We start from the raw sequence: 20,507 nt of genomic DNA on the forward strand, positions 1-20,507 counted from the left end.
CAGCATCCACCGTGTAACTGCGCTGCCTTGAGACTAGAGAAGTGATGATTTGTCTTGTCTCCTCAGAGAGACATGGCACCATCTTCCTCTGAAATATTATTCTTCAGCTGAAAACATTTTTTCCTTCCCTAATAACTTCTAAGAACATAAAAAACCTTCCACAATGTTCGAAAGTTAGCAATGTTACGTTCAGGCTGGTTTCCTTTCTGACATTAGAGGGACAGTCTTTCTGCAGTTCTACACTCCTAATAGAAAGGAATGAGATCTAATTCACTGTGCAGTGTCTAGCTAATCGCCTCTACAAATAGATATTAATGCAGGTTTGATTATGGGAAGATTTCATTAATTATTTACTTTTTCTAATTGTCTAGAAATAAAAATGGATTGTCAGAGGCTAGACAAAAAAATTTCAAAGTGTAGAAACCTGGGAATGAAGAAAAGGATAAGAGTCGCAGTTTTGGGACAGAGATTCTCTACCTCAGCATCACTGAATCAGCCAGTCTTGGTCATGGGGACTGTCTTGGACACCATAAGGGTACAGCAACATCTCTGGCCTCCCCTACTAGATGCCAGAACTACCCACCTCAACTGACAGCCAAAAGTATCTTCCAGCATTACCAATTATCCTCTGATGGCAAAATCACCCTTGAGAACCACTGATTTTGGAGGAAGGTGTTGACAGCAAACAAGGCTAAATATCACAATGTGTGAAACAAGAAGGAAAGTGCCTGATTATAGGCAATTGTGTGGCAGTACAAAGAGGACAGTCTTCAGAGTTGGATAAAACCAAGGCACAAATTAAATACTGTGCCCTAGATCTATTTTTCTAAGGTTTTACATATGTGAAAATATTATGTATGATGATATGTATGATGATAATATTAAAATAGTAAGAATTTTAAAATGTAACAGTAACATAGTGTAAGTCAGGACTGAAAAGAAATGATCTCATCCTGAGGTTGAGTAATACATATCAGCAAAAGAAAAGACCAAATTTAGGAGATATATACATGGGGATATATATCACTGTCATCACTGTCATCCTGTTGCTCATTGATTTGTTTCAGTGGGCACCAGTAATGTCTCCCTTGTGAGCCTTGTTAGTGTTTTTGGCATATCAAATACACCATGGGGAGCTTGCCAGGCTCTGCCATGCGGGCAAGATACTCTCGGTAGATTTCCAGGCTCTCCAAGAGTAACGGAGGAATCGAACCTGGTTTGGCCGCGTGCAAGGCAAATGCCCTACCCTATGTCTGCTGTGCTATTGCTCCAGCCCTGGGATGTATACACATATACATACATATGTATATATGTATATATGTATATGTATATACATATATGTATATATGTGTGTATATATACATACATATGTAAATATATACATCTCTCTATAGAGAAAGAGAGGAGAGGAGAGAGAGAGAGAATGTATGTACATGACTGCAAATTCTAAAGTAAATGATACAAACTGGGGTTCTATAACCTGTGCTAAGGGGCTTGGAGAATCAATGAGAAAAGGCATTACGGGGTGAAGTGAGGCTGTGGGTTACATGGTTACATATTGAGGAAGGGTGACCTCATATGCTAAAATCTTGCCTCTAAGTGTTTTTCACAAAATAAAAGCTGGTAGAGATTGAGAGGAAAGGTAATTCTTTTTACTTTTGGTAACATAAAATTTTCAGCATAAAGATGTATGGATATGCTCAAAATTTAAAATGGAGCTACGACCCAGCAACTCCATTCCAATGTATCCCATGAATACAAAAGCACTCATTCAAAAATAATGCTTTCACACCTGTATGCATTGCAGCACTATATTCATAACCAAGATCTGGAAGCAGGTCAAGTGCACAATGACATACGAGTGGTTAAAGAAATTATGGTATATACACACAATGAAATACCACTCAGCTATAAGAGAAAATGAAGTCTCTTTTTCTATAACATGAACAAAACTACACAGGGTCATGCTAAGTCAGAAGCAGGAAGATAAACAGCAAATTATCTCACACATATATTTAATAAAAGGAAACAAAGCGAAAGGATATTCAATATTCAATAGAAAAAAACTTTTAGCCCCTGAAAAAAGAACTGAATGTGGGGAATATAAAAGGGGGATCATCTGGGGTTGGAGTGATAGCACAGCAGGTAGGGCATTTGCCTTGCACGTGGCCAACCCGGGTTTGAATCCCAGCATCCCATATGGTTCCCTGAGCACCGCCAGGAGTAATTCCTGAGTGCATGAGCCAGGAGTAACCCCTGTGCATCGCTGGGTGTGACCCAAAAAGCAAAAAAAAAAAAAGGGGGGGATCATCTGAACTATGTGAAGGGTTATTAACATTTTGATAGTATAGTGACATTGTACATCTAGAACAAACATTAGCACTCTTGTCATTTAATTTTACTTCAATAAATTTATTAATTTTTTTAAGATATAATTTTCTTAGTGTATAGAGAAAAATGTATAGAGCTATCCTCAAATACACGTAATTTGCATTTCTTAAATAATTGTCCAAAGGTCCACAAGACCTAAACTGACCTTAAATCTATATATCAAGGTAAGTCCCTGGAAAAGATGTGCTCTGGATATCATGAGGAAACCTATGTAGCCAATTCAGAAGAGACTGACCTGACAATGGACACGGTACTAGTGATAAAGGGTAGTTACCGTTGTGGTGGTGGCAGTGACACCATACTAATAAGGTTGTTGAAAAGCTATGAGATGCTAAATAAAACAAAGTGTATGAAAGACTATAGCAGCTACCTAGCATATGACAATATCAAAGATACCAGCATCTTTTCCTCATATCTGAAAGTTTTTAGAAAGAAAATCCAAGTTCTGGTTTAGATGGTTTAGAAAAGTCCCCGTGCAGTGGCATGAGGGAGTAGAATGAACCTTATTGCCTGGTGTTCTTAGTGAACAGTGCCATCACATTCCTGAAGAGTTCTTCCTGAAATACAGGCTGTGACTTTTCAGAACAAAGCCCAGTTCAGCTGTATTAACGCTCCAAACAAATAATCCCAGGGCAGCAAAACAGAGAGAGTCACTCCAGAATTTGAGACACTTACACTCCTGAAATGTCTCCTTCAGTATTATCATTTTCATCAGAAAAGTGCAAAATTATTTTTTTCATGTGTGAATTAAAAGTATTGCATTTTTGTGTCAAGGAAAAATTCTTTGTGAATTTGAAGCAGAATGGATATTTGTGATACTTTTGTATCTAATAAATATTCTTGAAGTATAATGTGTGCTGTATTTTTAAACAACTCCTACAAAGTTTCATGAAAACATTAATCTGGCAGAAACAGCTTTGTTGACCTTGCTATTTACTAGAGATTTAGTAAAATCAGTTGTTAATGTATTTTATAAATTACCTTAAAACAATGGTATGATAAAAAAAAATATACCAACAATCGTAGCATCCAAACTTGACGCTTAAACTTTATTCAATTAAAGATGAATTTTCCCTTTCCCAGAATCGCTGAGTGTATTCACAATCTGATCATGTCCTTTCTTTCTAATATTCAGGAGCTCATCACTTGAAAATTAGTTTCCTTTTTTGACTTCGGCCATGTCACAACCAGCAGCAAAAATATACTTTGGGTTGAAATATGAAATTATTAATATTTGATTTTTCCCAATAAAAATAATGAATTTATGTAGTTCAAGCCAGTATTCTACCCTTAATTCTCCCCCATAAAATTCTGTTAATTCGCTGTCACTTTCCTTGTAGACTTTTCCACAATGGCCCCCACCCTGACATGATCTCTCCTTCCTAAAAGTAACTACTGTGCAACAGTAGTAGTTGTTTTTTCACTTTGTGATGTGCTTCCATATGAGAACATAAATGGCAAATAGAGCTGTGTTCTTGACTTTTCTAAGTACTTACTGGATGATACTGGGTAAATCACTTGGTTTTCCTATGTCTCATTTTCTACACATGAAATAGTTTGTTTAACTATTGAGATAATTGATCCAATATTTTATAGCATTGATTATTTACATTATTAGTAATCACCATTTTTAATGATGGTTAGTTGTAGTAATCAACACATGAGATCACACCTTATCACAATAGGTCCTATTCCTCTCTATAGGTCCTAGAATATTATCCATCTTCAAAAATAGCAAAAATACCAACAAAAATATGATGACTTTCACTAGGCACTTACTCTACCTAGTACTTTGCTAAGTATTTTCCTTGACTTATCTCATGTCTGATAACTCACACCATTCTATGAGTTGTGTGGTATCTGAATTACTGTTTTAGAAATGAGAAAGCTGAGATAGAGATAGACCATGACTGAACTCACAGAGGAAGTAGAGATAAGACCAAGGTCATCTGACGTCCGAATCCCAAGTCAGTTGACTTCCTAGATATAAACAATCCATGATTTAATTGTGACAGTCTTTCAACATTAGCTGATATTTTTATTCACTTAACTATTAATCATCCCATATTTTTCTTATCCATTAACTGATATTTCATCAGGGTTTTGAGTATCTAGTGATTTTGCCAATGCAACAGTGTAGTATCAGATCATTATTAGAATTCAGAGTCTAGTTCATTTCGACAACCTAGCTCCTGGCATGAAACGCACTCATCAAGCATATACAAAAATGCTAAAAGTATTCTACCCTTAACTAAAAGCATTAGTATGATATTAATAGAGAAAATTTGATTTCCTTAGAGTACCACGGGAGATTCAAAATTAGCTGAATTTTGAGAATCATTCCAACAAATATCATGTGATACTTGTGGTCCCAGTCAGCATTTCTCTAAATGTCATGAGAGTTAAACTAGAGTACAATATCACTCATGACTAAGATGAACAAAACTGTCCTGTGAAGATACTAACATTCACATACACAATCAGATTATAGAATATATCAGCATCTGCATTCATTCAGCAAATAGAGATTTATCAGCAACAATCTGTCTAGACTGAGTTGAGAGTAGGTCAAACAGCATAAGGCTGGCCTTGCCCCATGAAGTTTACAATTTGAGAGAACACATGACAGATGTTATAGGAAGGATGAAAATAATATTATTGTTAAAAGATGCATTGAGGACTAGAATAATTGATAAGCCCTCTTACGTGAGAGCAGAATTTGAATTTGTCATTCAACAAAGGTGGTAAAATAACACATAATGACTTACTTCCCAAATCACTCTCACTGTCATCCCGTTGCTCATTGATTTGTTCGAGCGGGCACCAGTACCGTCCCTCATTGTGAAACTTATTGTTACTGTGTTTGGCATATCCAATATGCCACGGGTAGCTTGCCAGGCTCTGTCTTGCAGGCACAATACTCTCAATAGCTTGCCAGGCTCTCCGAAAGGGGCGGAGGAATCAAACACGGATCTGCCGCGTGAAAGGCGAACGCCCTACCGCTCTGCTATGTTGAAATCCAGCTCCAGCCCATCACTATTTCCCAAATATACTATTTCCCAAATAGTATATGAAAATTCATAATATGGTATGATTCATTTCACATTGGTCCTAAAATGACAAAAGAGCATACTTTCACAATATGCATTCATATTTTCATCAATCTTAACTTTTTTCATTTTGTTTTGGGACCACTCCGGGCAGTTCTCAGGGCTTGCTCCTGGCTCTGCACTCAGGTTACTGGGAATTTGGTACTGGGAATTGAATCCAGGGGGGCCACGTGCAAGGCAAATTCCCTACTCTCTCCAAATAATTAACACTTCAAGCTTGTTAAATTTATTAGAAAAATTAAGGCAACAGTAACCTCTAATTTGAAAACATTCTTTACCAAGATTCTTATGAAACTATGTTAAAAAGTCAAAGTACCAAGACTGGAGTGAGTGCCGGAGTAAGGTACTTGGGTTTGCACCAGCTAACCTTGGTTCAATCCCTGAGATGAAGTTGGTTATAGAGAATAGTTATTCTGAAGGAGACAGCTGATAAGCACACTTCTGATGTCTAGCTCCTGGCTGCTGTTTTTAAAATGGTCAATCCACCCATTCCAAAAACAAATGAAAGGTCTGGATATGTTAAGCTGTGTCATTAATTTTTATTGTATTTAATACTCATGAATAGTATTAATAAGAAGACAAGCTAGTATGTTCCCATATGATACTTGAGAAGAGCTTTCTATCCTCTGACTCACACAGTACCAAGGATTATCTTTTTATCTGTAAACCAAACAGGATGGAATTATGTCAGCACACGTCTCCATGGACAAGAGATGTCAAAAAGATAAATTACATAATTTATATTTGCATTCCTTTGCATTTTTAATATTGCTGTAGTCTTTGCATTTCTAATTTTATTTGCATTTGAAGTATTCATTTTTAATTCATTTTTAATTTCAGAGGTAAAACGATATATAATTAGGAATAGATGGACACAGAACACTTTCAGATCTTTTTCTTTGTCTCAGCTGCAATCAAAGATTTCTTTCCTTTCCACGTTAATCAAAGTACCCCCAAAGCCCAGTATAATGAAACTAAAGCCTCATTGATTATTAACATGGTACAGCTTACTATTGTTAAATTTGTTCTTTTCCTGCCATCTTAACAGTTATACACCTCTGCTCTTGTAATACCTTCTTATAAGAGGCAAAATTTATACTTCTTCCTACAATAGACCTGCTTAGGTGAACGGCTATAGTTGTTGAAATGAAAAAAATCAAATAAACTATACTAGCATCGTCTGTTGTCTTCTTGCAATCTTTTATGAGAATATTAGGTTCCAGATAGGGGTTACTCCTTCAGCCTGCATCTAGAAATGAGAAGAAAGGGAGCAGAACCACTCTTGGTCTATAACAATATCAGCTCTGCTAGGTATTGCAGCCTTTATTTAATAAGAGAAAAAAATAATTAAATAAAATGGTCTTTAATAAGAGAAAAAAATATTCTATAGTCCACTAAAAGCTGAGATTATTACAAAGCATACTTTTTGTTTCTTTGTTTTGTTTCTGGATCACACCTGGTAGTGCTCAGGTTTTACTTACTCCAGGCTCTGCACTCAGGGATCACTACTAATGAGGTTTTGGCAACCATATGGGGTACCAGGAATTCAACCTAGGTTGGACACATGCAAGGCAAGCACCCTACTTGCTGCACTATCTCTTTGCCCTCCTACATAGCAAACATAAGTGATAATCAAGCTATCAGTGACATTGACATTATTCTATGAAACTGCATACTTCTTGTGTGATATTCAAGTATTGATAAAAAAAATAGTACTGCCCTAGTACTATCACTTTTACCTTATGTCTCCATTATGTGGAATGATGAGAAGTAGAATGAAGGTAGAAAAATAAGAGGTTTATGTTTGCACAAATTTTTCAGTTCATGAAGTAAATACTCATTGTTTTGTATTTTAAGTAGCAACTGAAAATACTTTCTTACTGCTTTGGGGTTATTTTTTAATCCTAAAGAGAGTGACTATCTTTTCCCTTTGTACTTACGTCATTTAGGGGAAAACAATGTTATTATTTTTGGGCTAGACCAAGCAGTGCTCAAGGACTCAAGGCTTACTTCTGGCTCTGTATACAGGGATTACTTCTGGTGATGTTCAGGGGATCATATGTAATACCGGGGTTCAAACCAGGTCAGGTGCAAACAAGTTGAGTTCGTTATGTGCTATACACCTTGAAATGTTTAAATGTCAAGTTGTTGTGATTTTTTAAAACTGTCTTCAAATTTATAGTTTTTCAAAATAATTTTCAATATGTTGTTTTGTTTTGCTTTAGTTTTTTGGGGAGGTCAAAGCCAGTGATGCTCAGGGGCTACTCCTGGCTATTCACTCAGGAATTACTCCTGGCGGTGCTCGGGGGATAATATGGGATGTCGGGGATCGAACCCGGGTTGGCTGGGTGCAAGGCAAATGCCCTACCCACTGTACTATCCCTCCAGCCTCATAATTTTCAATATGTGATGTGATAGAGTAAGCTATAAAATCAGAAGTCTATGTTAAGCACTAGGCCTAACAATTAACATAAAGTTTGTGCTACTTTTCCTAAAGTAAAGATATTAGATGGATATAAGATAGTACATATTCCTGGGCCAGAGAGATAGTACAGGAGTTAAGGCTCATGCCTTGAATGTAGCTGATCCCTGGCATAGCATATATTCCACTGGGTATGATCCCTAAGCACAGAGCCAGGAGTAAGTCCTAAGCACCACCATCTACAATGCCCCCAAACAAAGAACAAAGGGATGCAAAGAAAGATATATATATATATACATGTATATATATGTATATGAATGACATATATTCTCTTTAAAGTTTTCATGAGTATTAAATGATACATTGTCTATATATATAGATATATAGTATAGAATATAGCTTAGAATAGTACTTGTGGGCCAGGAATGTCACTCAGTAATAGAGCACTTCCTGCTGTGACATGTGAGGTCACAGGTTTGATCCTGGGAAGAAAAGAAAAAAAAGAAAGATGGAAGAAAGGAACAAAAAAAGGAAGGAAGTGAGAGAGAAAGAGAAAAAAAGGAAGAAATCTGTAGAATAACGATCATAATAAGCTAAAAACTTAAATCTTATATAAACATAAATTATATAAAATTAACATAATTCAATTATTAGAGTCAACGTGTGTATGCAATAAAATTTTTAGCGATATTAAGGAATCAATTGCATTGACAAATAAACTTTATTACACAGTGTTTTTCCTCTTTCCCAGGTAAAATCAGAGCTTCCTTTTCAGGGTTCCCTTTGGACAGGGCTGCTCTTACTTATATCTGTAACCTCAGAGCTGGCACATGGTCTGAGGCTTAATAATCTATCCGTAAATGTTCTGTGAATGAATGAATTTCAATGACTTAAACAAAGTTTAAGACTTAACAGAACTCAGCTGGAGGGATAGCACAGAGGGTAGGGCATTTGCCTTGCGCGCGGCCAACCCGGGTTCGATTCCCAGCATCCCATATTCTGAGCACCGCCAGGAGTAGTTCCTGAGTGTTGAGCCAGGAGTGAGCCCTGTGCATCGCCAGGTGTGACCCAATAAAAGCAAAAGAAAAATTAAAAAAGACTTAACAGAACACTTGTCAGAATCATCTTCTAGACAACATTTTATTGTTCCTGGATGGAAAAAGAATAGCTCTGAGGAATTAAAAAAAATTAAATTAAATAGATTCAATAATTATGCAGCAAACAGTTAATAAATATCAGGTAGCACTATTATAATCATGTTACTTAAATTATAATTAAAAAGTAAATAAAACAAGTACCCACTGTATTCTGACACTGGTCGAAAAACAAAAATAAAGCAAAATAACTTGTATCTAGCCAAATAGAAAAATAAATGCATTATTACATACATCACTCCAAAAATACAGAACAAATTTTGAGTAATAACATTTTCAGAACACATCTTTCAGCCCACTCTTGGGCCCCCAAATCCCTCCAGGAGTGATATCTGAGTATAGTCAGCAGAAAGCCATTAGCAAAATTGGTGTGGTTATATACATAAATAAAATAAATTTCCTACTAGTGCAATGTTCATAAATATTAACATCCTTATTGAACAGAAAGATAAAAGAATAGAGAAAGAAGAGGAGGTATAAGAAAAGAGAAAAAATGGCAGTCTGAAAAAATAATAAGAGCAGAACTTCAGATAGAAGGGGATGAAAGATGTGTTCTGAAAAATTCCACCTTATCCGTTGTATTGGCGTTGCCTGTTGAATAGCAAAGGTAGGAAACTCAGGTTAAGTCTGTACTGCTGAGGTACTTGAAGACCAACCTGAATCAGTTCCTGTTTAAAAAATAAACATGCACTGATGGAGGGATGGGTGTTGGAACATTGACTGAAATGCAATCATGAACAAATTTGTAATGCTCTATCTCATGGTAATTCCATTTTAAAAAATTTAAAAATAAAAGTAAATAAAATAAACAAGCTGTTGTGCAAAATGGTTTTTGAATAAAATAGAAAAAAGTCAATATTTAAATTTAGACTTCTCATGCCAGAGCAAGGGATTAGAAGAGGGAGAGGTGAAAGTAATTTACAAGGTCAAATAACTAACACTTGGCAAGGGACTGGATATAAGACATCAGTAGAGAGAAGACAGAGGCGACATTTCATTATTAGATGGCCAACCTTTGACTGGTAGATGAAGATTTCCTTTCTTATGACTCACAAATTACCAGAAGATTCTGATTTCCTGGAATATTTAATGAAATTTCTTACTCTTTTAGTGATAAATTTTAAACCACAATTTTTATCAATTGTTCATGTAATAGTGTCCTGTCAGTTTTTGCAGTATAAAATTTCTTTTCCAGTTTCTGGTATGAATTGGACAGCTTTTTTTGGGGGGGGGAGTTGCCTAGGTACCTAGGGGACAATCCAATAATGCTTGGCCTGGCTATATGGAAATGAGGGTTCAGTGCTCAGTCCAGAGACTTGAGTCCAGAACACACTGAGGCACACTTAGCCATGCTCAGGGACCACTAGAGTAATTCACTGGGTCATCCAGTGCTGGGTTTGGATGTCCAGCTTAGTACATTAGGAGTTCTAGATCTTTGAATTCCCTCTTCACCCCTCAGAAAGAGAGAGGAAGACATAGAAAGATCGCACTCACCTGTGGAATATAAAGTATCAGAATGGGAGACTAAACACCCAAGAGTAGTAGAGATAAGGATTAAGAGGTCTGCCCCACAGCTTGGAAACTGGCCTCACATGCTGGGGAAAAGGCAGCTGAGATAGAGAAGGGAACACGAAGTAGAGGATGTTGGGAGGATCCACTCGGGTTGAAAGCTGCATGCCGATATTAGACTATAGACCGAACATGATGGCCACTCAATACCTCTATTGCAAACTACAACATCCAACAGGAGAGAGAACAAAAGGGAATGTCCTGCCTAAGAGGCAGTGTGGGGTGGTGGGAGGGATCTGGGAACATTGGTGGAGGAGAATGGGCACTGGTGGAGGGATGTAAACGAACACTGTATGATTGAAATGCAAACATGAAAGCTCATAAATTTGTAACTATACGTCACGATGATTCACTAATAAAAATTTTTTTTAAAAGAGCATTGTAAGGTGAATAGTATTCTTCCTAATTCCCAGAAGACAAAAGTAAGACTCACATTGAATGATGTTATAATGATCCAATGGATCAAGAATAGAGTATAACTGAAATGCAGTGGCTTATGCCATAGATTAATGAAGTCACTTGTTGATGACTATATTGATAAGCAGGAGCTAGAGGGACAGGGATAGATAAAAGCCCAGATGTGCTGAGAGTCCAGTTTCAAACTAAAAGTTGATCCTAATACTACATCCCTGAAAATAACATATACACAAGAGCTAAATAGAATTGACGTCAGATGGCTGTGTACCCAGGGGTTCCACACCATCAGCTTCTCCAGATTTTTTTTAGTGACCATCAGAGAATTTCCCCAGAAAAGTAACTTACATTCATCTCACAAAGGAAGTTCCAGACTTCCATGCCAATACTTTTCTTCTTAATCTCCCAAAATTCTTCATTGCAAGCTTGCCTCCATTTACTATTAATTGAAATATGCTTACATTTTCATAATATGAATTTTAATTATGTTATTGGCCTGAATCATGAGTGAAACCTTTCTATCAGTGTGGAAGTTATCATTTAATATCTTAACTATGTCTTACAGGCTCGAAAAGGATATTTAACTTAATAAAGTAGCATAGAGGCTGACAGACTGTAGTCAAGAGCAAGTCTATTTAACCCAAAATATAAGAGCTCACCATTCCTCCATGTTACGCTTTGTGTTTGGTATTTTCTGATTTTGTAGGAACCGTAAGTAAATCGAGGTATGCCTTTGATTACTATTTGCTTGTGTGCACTTATACATAATTGCTCAATTATAAGCTCCTGAAATTCAAAAGACAAGTTCACACCAAGTTCACACCAAGAAACCTAATGCTATTATAATACCTTTTATACATGCCTTTAGTTGATTCATAGTAAATAATTTATTAGATTAAGTTAAATAATGCAATGATAAAGATGATTTTATTGTTTCAAAAAATAAAGGCTTAAACCAATTACAAAATAAAAGCAATTTATAAAGTACCATTAAGTACTACTACATATTAGTTTAAAAGTATATAAATAAAAAATACTTGCTGTATACATTTACCATTTTTTAGCTCATGAATTTTAACTACTAAAGGAGACAATATGTCTCTAAAAGCTTGGTATAAGTAATAGCCCAGTGTTCTCAGGGAAAATTTTTTCAGTTATATTATTAATAGGATTTCATTTTGCTTTAGATTCATATTGTCCTTGGCCAATATCATTATGCAGTCTTTCATCTTGAAGTATCTATACAGAGAATTCTCTTTGGGATCATAACTCCTACCAATAATGGAAACTTCCAGGTCAGGGGAAGTGGTAAATTCTAAGCAAAGAGATCTCCTAGGAGCCCGGAAACTTCTGATGAGGTGACCTTAACTCTGAATTGAACAAATATATCTGTTGTAATAAGTTCTTAGAAGTCACATTTTTATGATAAAGTTTCAAAGAGTAAAGTAAACATGATGAAAAACTTGATCAATTCGTCTAAGAAAGATTGACAAAAAAGGAGATCATGTCCAGTGATAAAATTTAGGATACTTGCAAATATTTCTCTATTTAAATATTTTATGGTAGTTGTAGAACATACATGCCTAATCTATGCTTTTTCTCTAAAAAATTTATCTTCTTCCTTTTTTCCACATAGCTACAGCTGGACCAGCCACATTTCTATGGAGAAAAACCAAAAACATGGACATTTCAAGAGTGAAATTTGTTGCAATCATAGAAATTGCTGTCTTCTACAAAAATTATAGAAAGAAGGGATGGGGGGTCACAAAGATGAAAAATTAAAATATTGACAGTTCATTTTGTTTGTTTTTGTCTTTTTAAAATATTGATGCGTTTGAATATTGAATTCAAAGTCACTCTTGTGCATTTCTGTACTGGGAAGCCACATTAAAATTCTACACTCTTCTATTTCATGCCTAACTTTCTTAAGGTAAGAGTTTGGGGTACTCGCAAATAAGGAGTCCCCTTTAATACAATTGACATATAAAAAAATTATATATTCTTAACAGAGTGGGAGACTAACACCCAAGAACTGTAGAAATAAGTACCAGGAGGTTGACTCCATGGCTTCGAGGCTGGCCTCACGTTCCGGGGAAAGGTCAACTCAGAGAAGCGATCACCAACTACATTGTAGTCGAAGGCCATGTGGGGGAAGGGAGTTGCGGGCTGAATGAGGGCTAGAGACTGAGCACAGCGGCCACTCAACACCTTTATTGCAAACCACAACAGCTAATTAGAGAGAGAAAACAGAAGGGAATGCCTTGCCACAGTGGCAGGGTGGGGTGGGGGGGAGATGGGATTGGGGAGGGTGGGAGGGACACTGGGTTTACGGGTGGTGGAGAATGGGCACTGGTGGAGGGATGGGTTCCCAAACTTGGTATGAGGGAAGTATGAGCACAAAAGTGTATAAATCTGTAACTGTACCCTCACGGTGATTCTCTAATTAAAAATAAATAAATTTTAAAAAAAAATTATATATTCTGTCTGTTATCACAGAAAGATAAAATAAGGACCTTGTGAAAATGCAAGTATCTTGGAGAAATTAGAAAGGCTTATAATATAATAATCCATAAATGTGCTGCTCTGTGAGTTTTTTTGTCTTTAGATCAAAGCAGAGTTTGGATCTTGATCTAAAACACTGAAGAAGACTTCTGGTTTCAAGAAGAAAATGGGTGAAAGGATCTGTTTGGCCCTTTCTGATTGCAGTATTCCATAAGGTTTCCTGGAGCTAAAATTTTTGGTCATCTTCAGGTTCTTTGGGATCCATGTCAATATTAAAAAGGTTCTATCCCCTGGTACTGTTCCAATGTCCTTATCCCCATGACCCCATCCTTAGTGGGTACTAATTTATGAAATGGAGTATAGTGCTCATAGGTAGTTGTGGGGGCTGAAAAGGAAGTGTTAACCTGAGCCCTAACACCTTCTTACAGAGGACAATATATGAGTTAAACAAGAAAGGAGTTGATGAATGAGTTGAAAAGGTGGAACAAAAACTTACTGAACGTTTCTGTAAGAATGTGTCAGCTCCCCCGGGTTCGAATCCCAGCATCTCATATGGTCCCCTGAGCACTGCCAGCAGTAATTCCTAAGTGCAGAGCCAGGAGTAAACCCTGTGCATCGCTGGTGTGACCAAAAAAGAAAAAAAAAAAGAATGTGTCAGCTCCATGACAATAAACTCAATATTTTTCATGCCTCCAAAGTACCTGACTCATAATAGAAATACAATTAAGTCACAGAGAAAACAAATGGATAAATGGATGAAGAAATAATAACTAGGTTGTTTATTCAAAGATAAATAACCAAAAGTAGCAGTCATGAAGAAATGGCCCAGGCATTTGGTCATAAAAATATAGAGGAACCTGAATAAAATTAGAACTAACTCACAAAGCACAGCACACAGTTGGAAAAAATGTCTCCTTAAGACTGGATGGTGTATATCGAGTCTAATTTTCTATTTCAAGGCCTCATTAACTTGATTTCAGAAGTAATTGCTTAGCTTGACAACTAGTACAAAAGCTTTCACAGTCCAGCTATATATACCCAGTATCCCACCACGGCACAGATTCCTCCTCACCAACAGCTCAGACTCACTTCCTCAGAGCGTTAGACTCAGCTAACGAGTATTATTCTCTGCCCTTCAACCTAAAGCAAATTTTAAGTGGGGGAGTAATGTCTGAAGAAAAAAGAGAGCTTTGAAAACAATTTCCATGGTTCAAAATAAATTAAGGAGCTTAAAATGCCCATTAAAGTCAGTGAAGAGCTTGAGTCACGCTGGCAAGACTATAGAAATCAGGCACTTTGGAATCTGAAAACTCTTGAGTTACATAAGTGACCTGGAGTGCTGGGCAGAGAGATTCCTCGGAGAGCCTTGCTCAAATCCCTTACCAGGGCTCAGGTGCTGTGAAGATGGGAGGAAAAGAAGCTTCTCCTTTCCCCAATACCTTTTCTTTCATTCTTCACATGCTCAAGCTTTTTAAAAGATTGAGTTTCTTCTCTTTTGTACTTCTAACCCCTTGGAACTTTTGATGCCCTGAATTCCATTTAACCACATTCAGCAAGTCCTGAAGTCCAAGAAAAGTAGACTCAAATCACAGCACCCAATCTTCTATATGCTAACTTAGCTTCCTAGATATTTCTTCCTTGATTCTTTTTTTCCAGTTCATTCATTTGTTTGATTTGGAAATACCATGCCAAGGTTTATTTTAATCAAGTAAAATACCAACCTCATCATGGTGAGGAGTTTGGAGGAGGTGGGGCCTTTACTTTATGAAATTCAATGCATAAATGAATTCAAAATATGCCAGCATACAAAAACACAAAGAAACGTGATCATTTTCACCTTTATTTGGTGGTACATAGATTTCCAAATAAATACCACATATTATATATGGATGAGATCCTGTGTCTTAAGATGTAAGTCTCTGCTCTCTGAACACATTGACTCAGCAATCTCAATGGTTACATATCGTCAAAATTAACTTCTAGTTTGCCACCAGTTATTGACAGAGCTAGAGATGAGATACTCATCAACATGCAGTCATCCACAGACTGTCACATTTGTTGCTCTACTGTTCCTTTAGGGTTCTCTGATTTCTTTGTATCCAGCAGGAGAAAGAGAGAATATGTAGATTTTTCATGAGAGTTCATGAGCCTAGACTAGAGAGGGGGTTGCTTGCTTACACTCATAAACCACTTCCCATGTGTTAGATAAATGGCTTCTCCTAATACCATAGAGATTAAAACATGCAGTAACTGTGTGCTCAGAAGGAAGGGAAATGGGATTGGAGAAAATTAACTAGTCTTTGTCACATGCTGGCATTGAGGAATATTAATAATCCAATTATTATTCAACATTTATTGAATATATACCCCATATCAGTCACTTTTCTGAGTGTTTTTAATTTATTACTAAATTAGTCTTTTCAAAAAACCTAGAAACTAGGTCTCATCATCATTGTAAATTATTATTGTAAATGAGAATACTGAGTTTCAGGAGCTAAGAATTTAATCCAAATTGCACCAGTATGGATGGCACAGCATAAGATCTGGAAACCAAACAGTGTCTGTGTCATGTCCTGTAACCACAGTCAAGACAACCAGTATCTGCATCACCTCCTCCTCGATAACAGTTCCATACTTCACTGTGCTCATGATGAGATGCTTCCCATGTTACCTCTCTATCTGTTTTTGGAGTTAGTAGCCAATTTAGCTAAGGTAATTCTTTTTTTTTTTTTTTTTTTTTTTTTTGCTTTCTAGGGTCACACCTGGCAATGCACAGGGGTTACTCCTGGCTTTGCACTCAGGAATTACTCCTAGTGGTGCTCAGGGACTACATGGGATGCTGGGAATCAAACCCACGTGGACCACGTGCAAGGCAAACGCCCACCCCACGATACTATCGCTCCAGCCCCACTAAGGTAATTCTTGTTTCACGTCAAAAGACTGTCTATCCACATGTATACACACACATAATATATAAAATATACAAAAACTACGTGTAATACATATTGTACTATCTATATATTCCGTGGTTTAATTGTGGGAAAATAGCTTCTGACCAATTAGGAAACAGCAGACATTATATAACAAACGTGTCTATCTCCTAAACCTCCCTCTGCAGAAACACATGCCTCTGCACACATCGGGTAGAAGAGGCCAGTCTTGCCTCACTGTGTTTTCCATGTACTCTCGCATTCTTTCCTCTTTCCTCTGTCCTTCCTTTCACTCCTTACCCCAAAGCCTCCCCTCAACTCCCCCCTTTCTTTCACATAGCACTGTAGCACTGCGATCCCATTGTTCATCAATTTGCTCAAGCAGGCACCAGTAATGTCTCCATTGTGAGACTTATTGTTTCTGTTTTTGGCATATCAAATACACCACGGGTAACTTGCTAGTCTCTGCCATTTGGGCGAGATATTCTCAGTAGCTTGCCCAGCTCGCTGAGATGGATGGAAGAATCGAACCCAGGTCGGCCGCATGCAAGACAAACTCCCTACCCACTGTGCTATCGCTCCAATCCCTTTTTCACATATACCAGTAAAATTAAATAAAACTTCTATCTGAAGCATCAGAAAACACTTACAATATTTTTTTCATCCTCCAAATTTTCAAGGCCCAAATCACATACACACAGATTACCTATTTGCAAATGGGAAAAATAATAGAAAAAGTAATGGAATAATATTAATTCTTACTGCTATAACTTAGGTCCTCTGAAATTATTCTTAAAATATAGCAAATGGTATGGAACCAACGCTGAGCAACAGACATTAGAGACAAACGGGGGAAATGCTTGCAGCTTTTGAACTAATTCCCCTGCTTCTTTCCTCCTCCAAATAAAGACAGTAGAGCCTGGGGCCATGCGATTTCAAAATAGTTAAGTCAGCCTGGAGCGTCCTCCTAGGAGCACTGAAATTCACTGCAGGCTCAAGAGAGATCTTTAATGGATTCAGTTTTTGGACTCAAATGCAAAAGGTGAACTCACATAGGCTTCTCTAAACCTTTAGCTGTTAAACAGGCAAGAACAAAAGCTCACCAAAAGCTTCTTTCAAACTGCACTGAGCTGCAAAACTTTTTTTCCCAGACAAACCTGCTTTCAGAGTAATAGTCAAGGCATCTCGCTCTGTTAAACTCGAGGCATAATTTTTAGAAGTTGCAGGTTGGTTATTTTTTCTAAAAAGAAAAAAATTTAATAAAACATCGGTCTCATACTATAGGGTTTTTTTTTTTAATTCTTTCTATAACATTAAAGGGAAAAGCACTGGGCTGGTAAAGCAGAATCTCAGATAGATGTACTTCAGAAAAAAGCCATCATAACTGCTTCAAGTAGAAAGCACTCAATAAAGGCTTCTGATAAAACTACTCACTGAGGGTGGGGGGAGAAAGAGAAAGCAAACCTTTCCTCATTCTTTAATAGACTCTGTACCCTGTGAGCCAAAATTGCCACTGTACAAAGACGAAGTGTTTTTCATGAAGGAGTTCAAAATGCAAAACAAGCCAACTCAGATAGACTTTTGATATGGATTTTTTATATTTTAGACTCCCAGCAGTTGCTATTTGGGTTCTGCTGTCCCCAAGCCAAAGTGAGCTCACCATTATACTGGATAAATTATGCTTAAGACAGGACAAATTATGCTTAAGAACTCCAGTAGAGGGGGCTGGAGTGATAGTACAGGGGGTAGGGCGTTTGCCTTGCACGCGCCCAACCCGGGTTCAATCCCCGGCACCCCATATGGTCCCCCAAGTACCACCAGGAGTAATTCCTGAGTGCAGAGCCAGGAGTAACCCCTGAGCATTGATGGGTGTGACCCAAAATGAAAAAAAAAAAAAAAAACTCCAGTGGGAACTCCCAGAGATGTCACTCACTAGTCAAGTGAATTTTGGCAAGTTAATTTTACCTCGTGGTCCCTTTCTGCAAAATGGAGACAGTAATGGTATCTAAAGTCATTTTAAAAAAGAAAGAAAAGCGGTCTTCTGTGTGTTCCACTCCTTGATGAATATAATTTAGCAGAACTTTTCAAAGAAAGATGGCCTAAAACAGCACAGCCAGACGAGAACGCAGACCAGATTGGAGCCATTCCAAGGTCCTGGAGAGCAAAGTCAAAAGCTTGAGGAAAGTTTTAGACATCCATGAAAATTGCAATTTAATGAGAAGAAACAAGCAACTGTGGGAGTTGATGATTTGTGTCTTATATTTCTAACATCTAGAATGTGAGAGAAATATTCAGGAACTCTATGGAGGATGCATGTGTGCATATACATGAATGCATGAACATCATTATCTTGTAAATGTTCCACCAAATTCTACTCAGCCTGCATCAAGCTCTCTCCAGTCAGTCTGCTAATGGCCAAGACATCCAAGGCCCATCTGCTGTGGTTAAACAGGGTCAGTTGGAATGGCCAGAATATATCTGGCATCTTGAATCTGTTTCGTAAATTCTCCCGAATACCAAAAAGTGCCCAGCTATTTTAAGAAAACGTATTGTCTCAGAAACAACTAATAATTTTTTAATGAAGATAATTGAACCTGATTTAATTAGTACCTGTGTATCTCCTAGTCTCCCTAGTCTCCTTTGCCCCCAAGCTAACCGTAGATGCTTTCCTCATTACACTCCAGAGCCCAGGGGTCTGCTGAGCTGAGCTGCAAACAGACTGTCTTTGCCATGTTCTCTCCTCTGCAAACAGCATGCCAAAGGAGATTTGCTGCAGAAGCCAAAGAGCTGCAATGCAGATTTTCCTCGGGAACTCTGAAACTAATTGAAAACTTCAAACATACAATGAACACCTTTTTTATTTCAGGTCTCACATGCAATTCAAATGGTAGCTGCTAAAAGAAGCAGATAAACTATTAGCAGCTAAGCTACACGTTTTTAACCAGTCGATCACCACGGTCTTTTACTGAACTAAATTATTTTAAGTTCCCTTGAAAAATAGGTAGCTCTTCCCCCACAGAGTCTGATGATAATAACTGAAATACGCTAATACAGTTGTAGGGAGGAAAGCTGGAAAGGGGAGATACACATACACACACACACACACAGAAAGAGAGAGAGAGAGAGAGAGAGAGAGAGAGAGAGAGAGAGAGAGAGAGAGAGAGAGAGAGAGAGAGAGCAGGCCTGAATCTTCTAGATCCAGGAAAAGAAAACTAATACAGAAACAGCAGGTAACTCACATTGAAACAATGGGGAATTTCAGGCCACTTCTCTTAAAAGGTCATTTTTCTTATTCCTACTGATACTAATCACAAGGATTCTGATTTCTCACTGGTGACTTGTATTATTTTGTACAATATTTCTCCTGGGTCCTATCTTACTTCAGCACATTGTGCTCCAATGCGTTACTGTCATATACTGCAGCTCATTCTTCTCTTGCTTCGTCTTAGCTGTGCTTTCACAGGCTTGCCACTGAATTCTCTAGTCTCAACCTAAGAAAAATCTGTCAATTCCAACTAATAGAGTACACCTCCATCTCAATTCCAAAGTCCAATTTTTAGAAATCAAAAGAGTTAAGGCGAGGGACAGGAGCTGCAGTTTCAGTGCTAAATGTCATGGCAAAGTGTGAGAGTGTTAGGGAGAGAAAAATGCAGCCCGTGTGCCTCAAGCGCCTACTACTCAGAAGAATTTTATACACTGGTATGGGAAATGGGATATGGTCCTGCACTTAGGAAGGTTGATATTCAAGACCAATGTAAGATTCCATTAACCCTCCTCACCCTTCAGTGAGATAAAGTACCGGCAATATGAACTTGGCTTTATTAATATGGAAATGGAAATTAACAGGTAAAAAGATGTGGGCAAAACTATATGCCAAATTAATAAAGAAGATAATACCATACATGCACATGTGTGCATGTGTGAGATGTGTGTGTATGATGTGTGTGTGGAAAGAGAGAGAGAGAAAGAGAGAGAGAGAGAGATGTTTTGATCTAGGTCTGCTGTTATATTATTT

The sequence above is a fragment of the Sorex araneus genome, chromosome 2 (assembly GCF_027595985.1).
Source record: "Sorex araneus isolate mSorAra2 chromosome 2, mSorAra2.pri, whole genome shotgun sequence".
NCBI classification, from domain to species: Eukaryota; Metazoa; Chordata; class Mammalia; order Eulipotyphla; family Soricidae; genus Sorex; species Sorex araneus.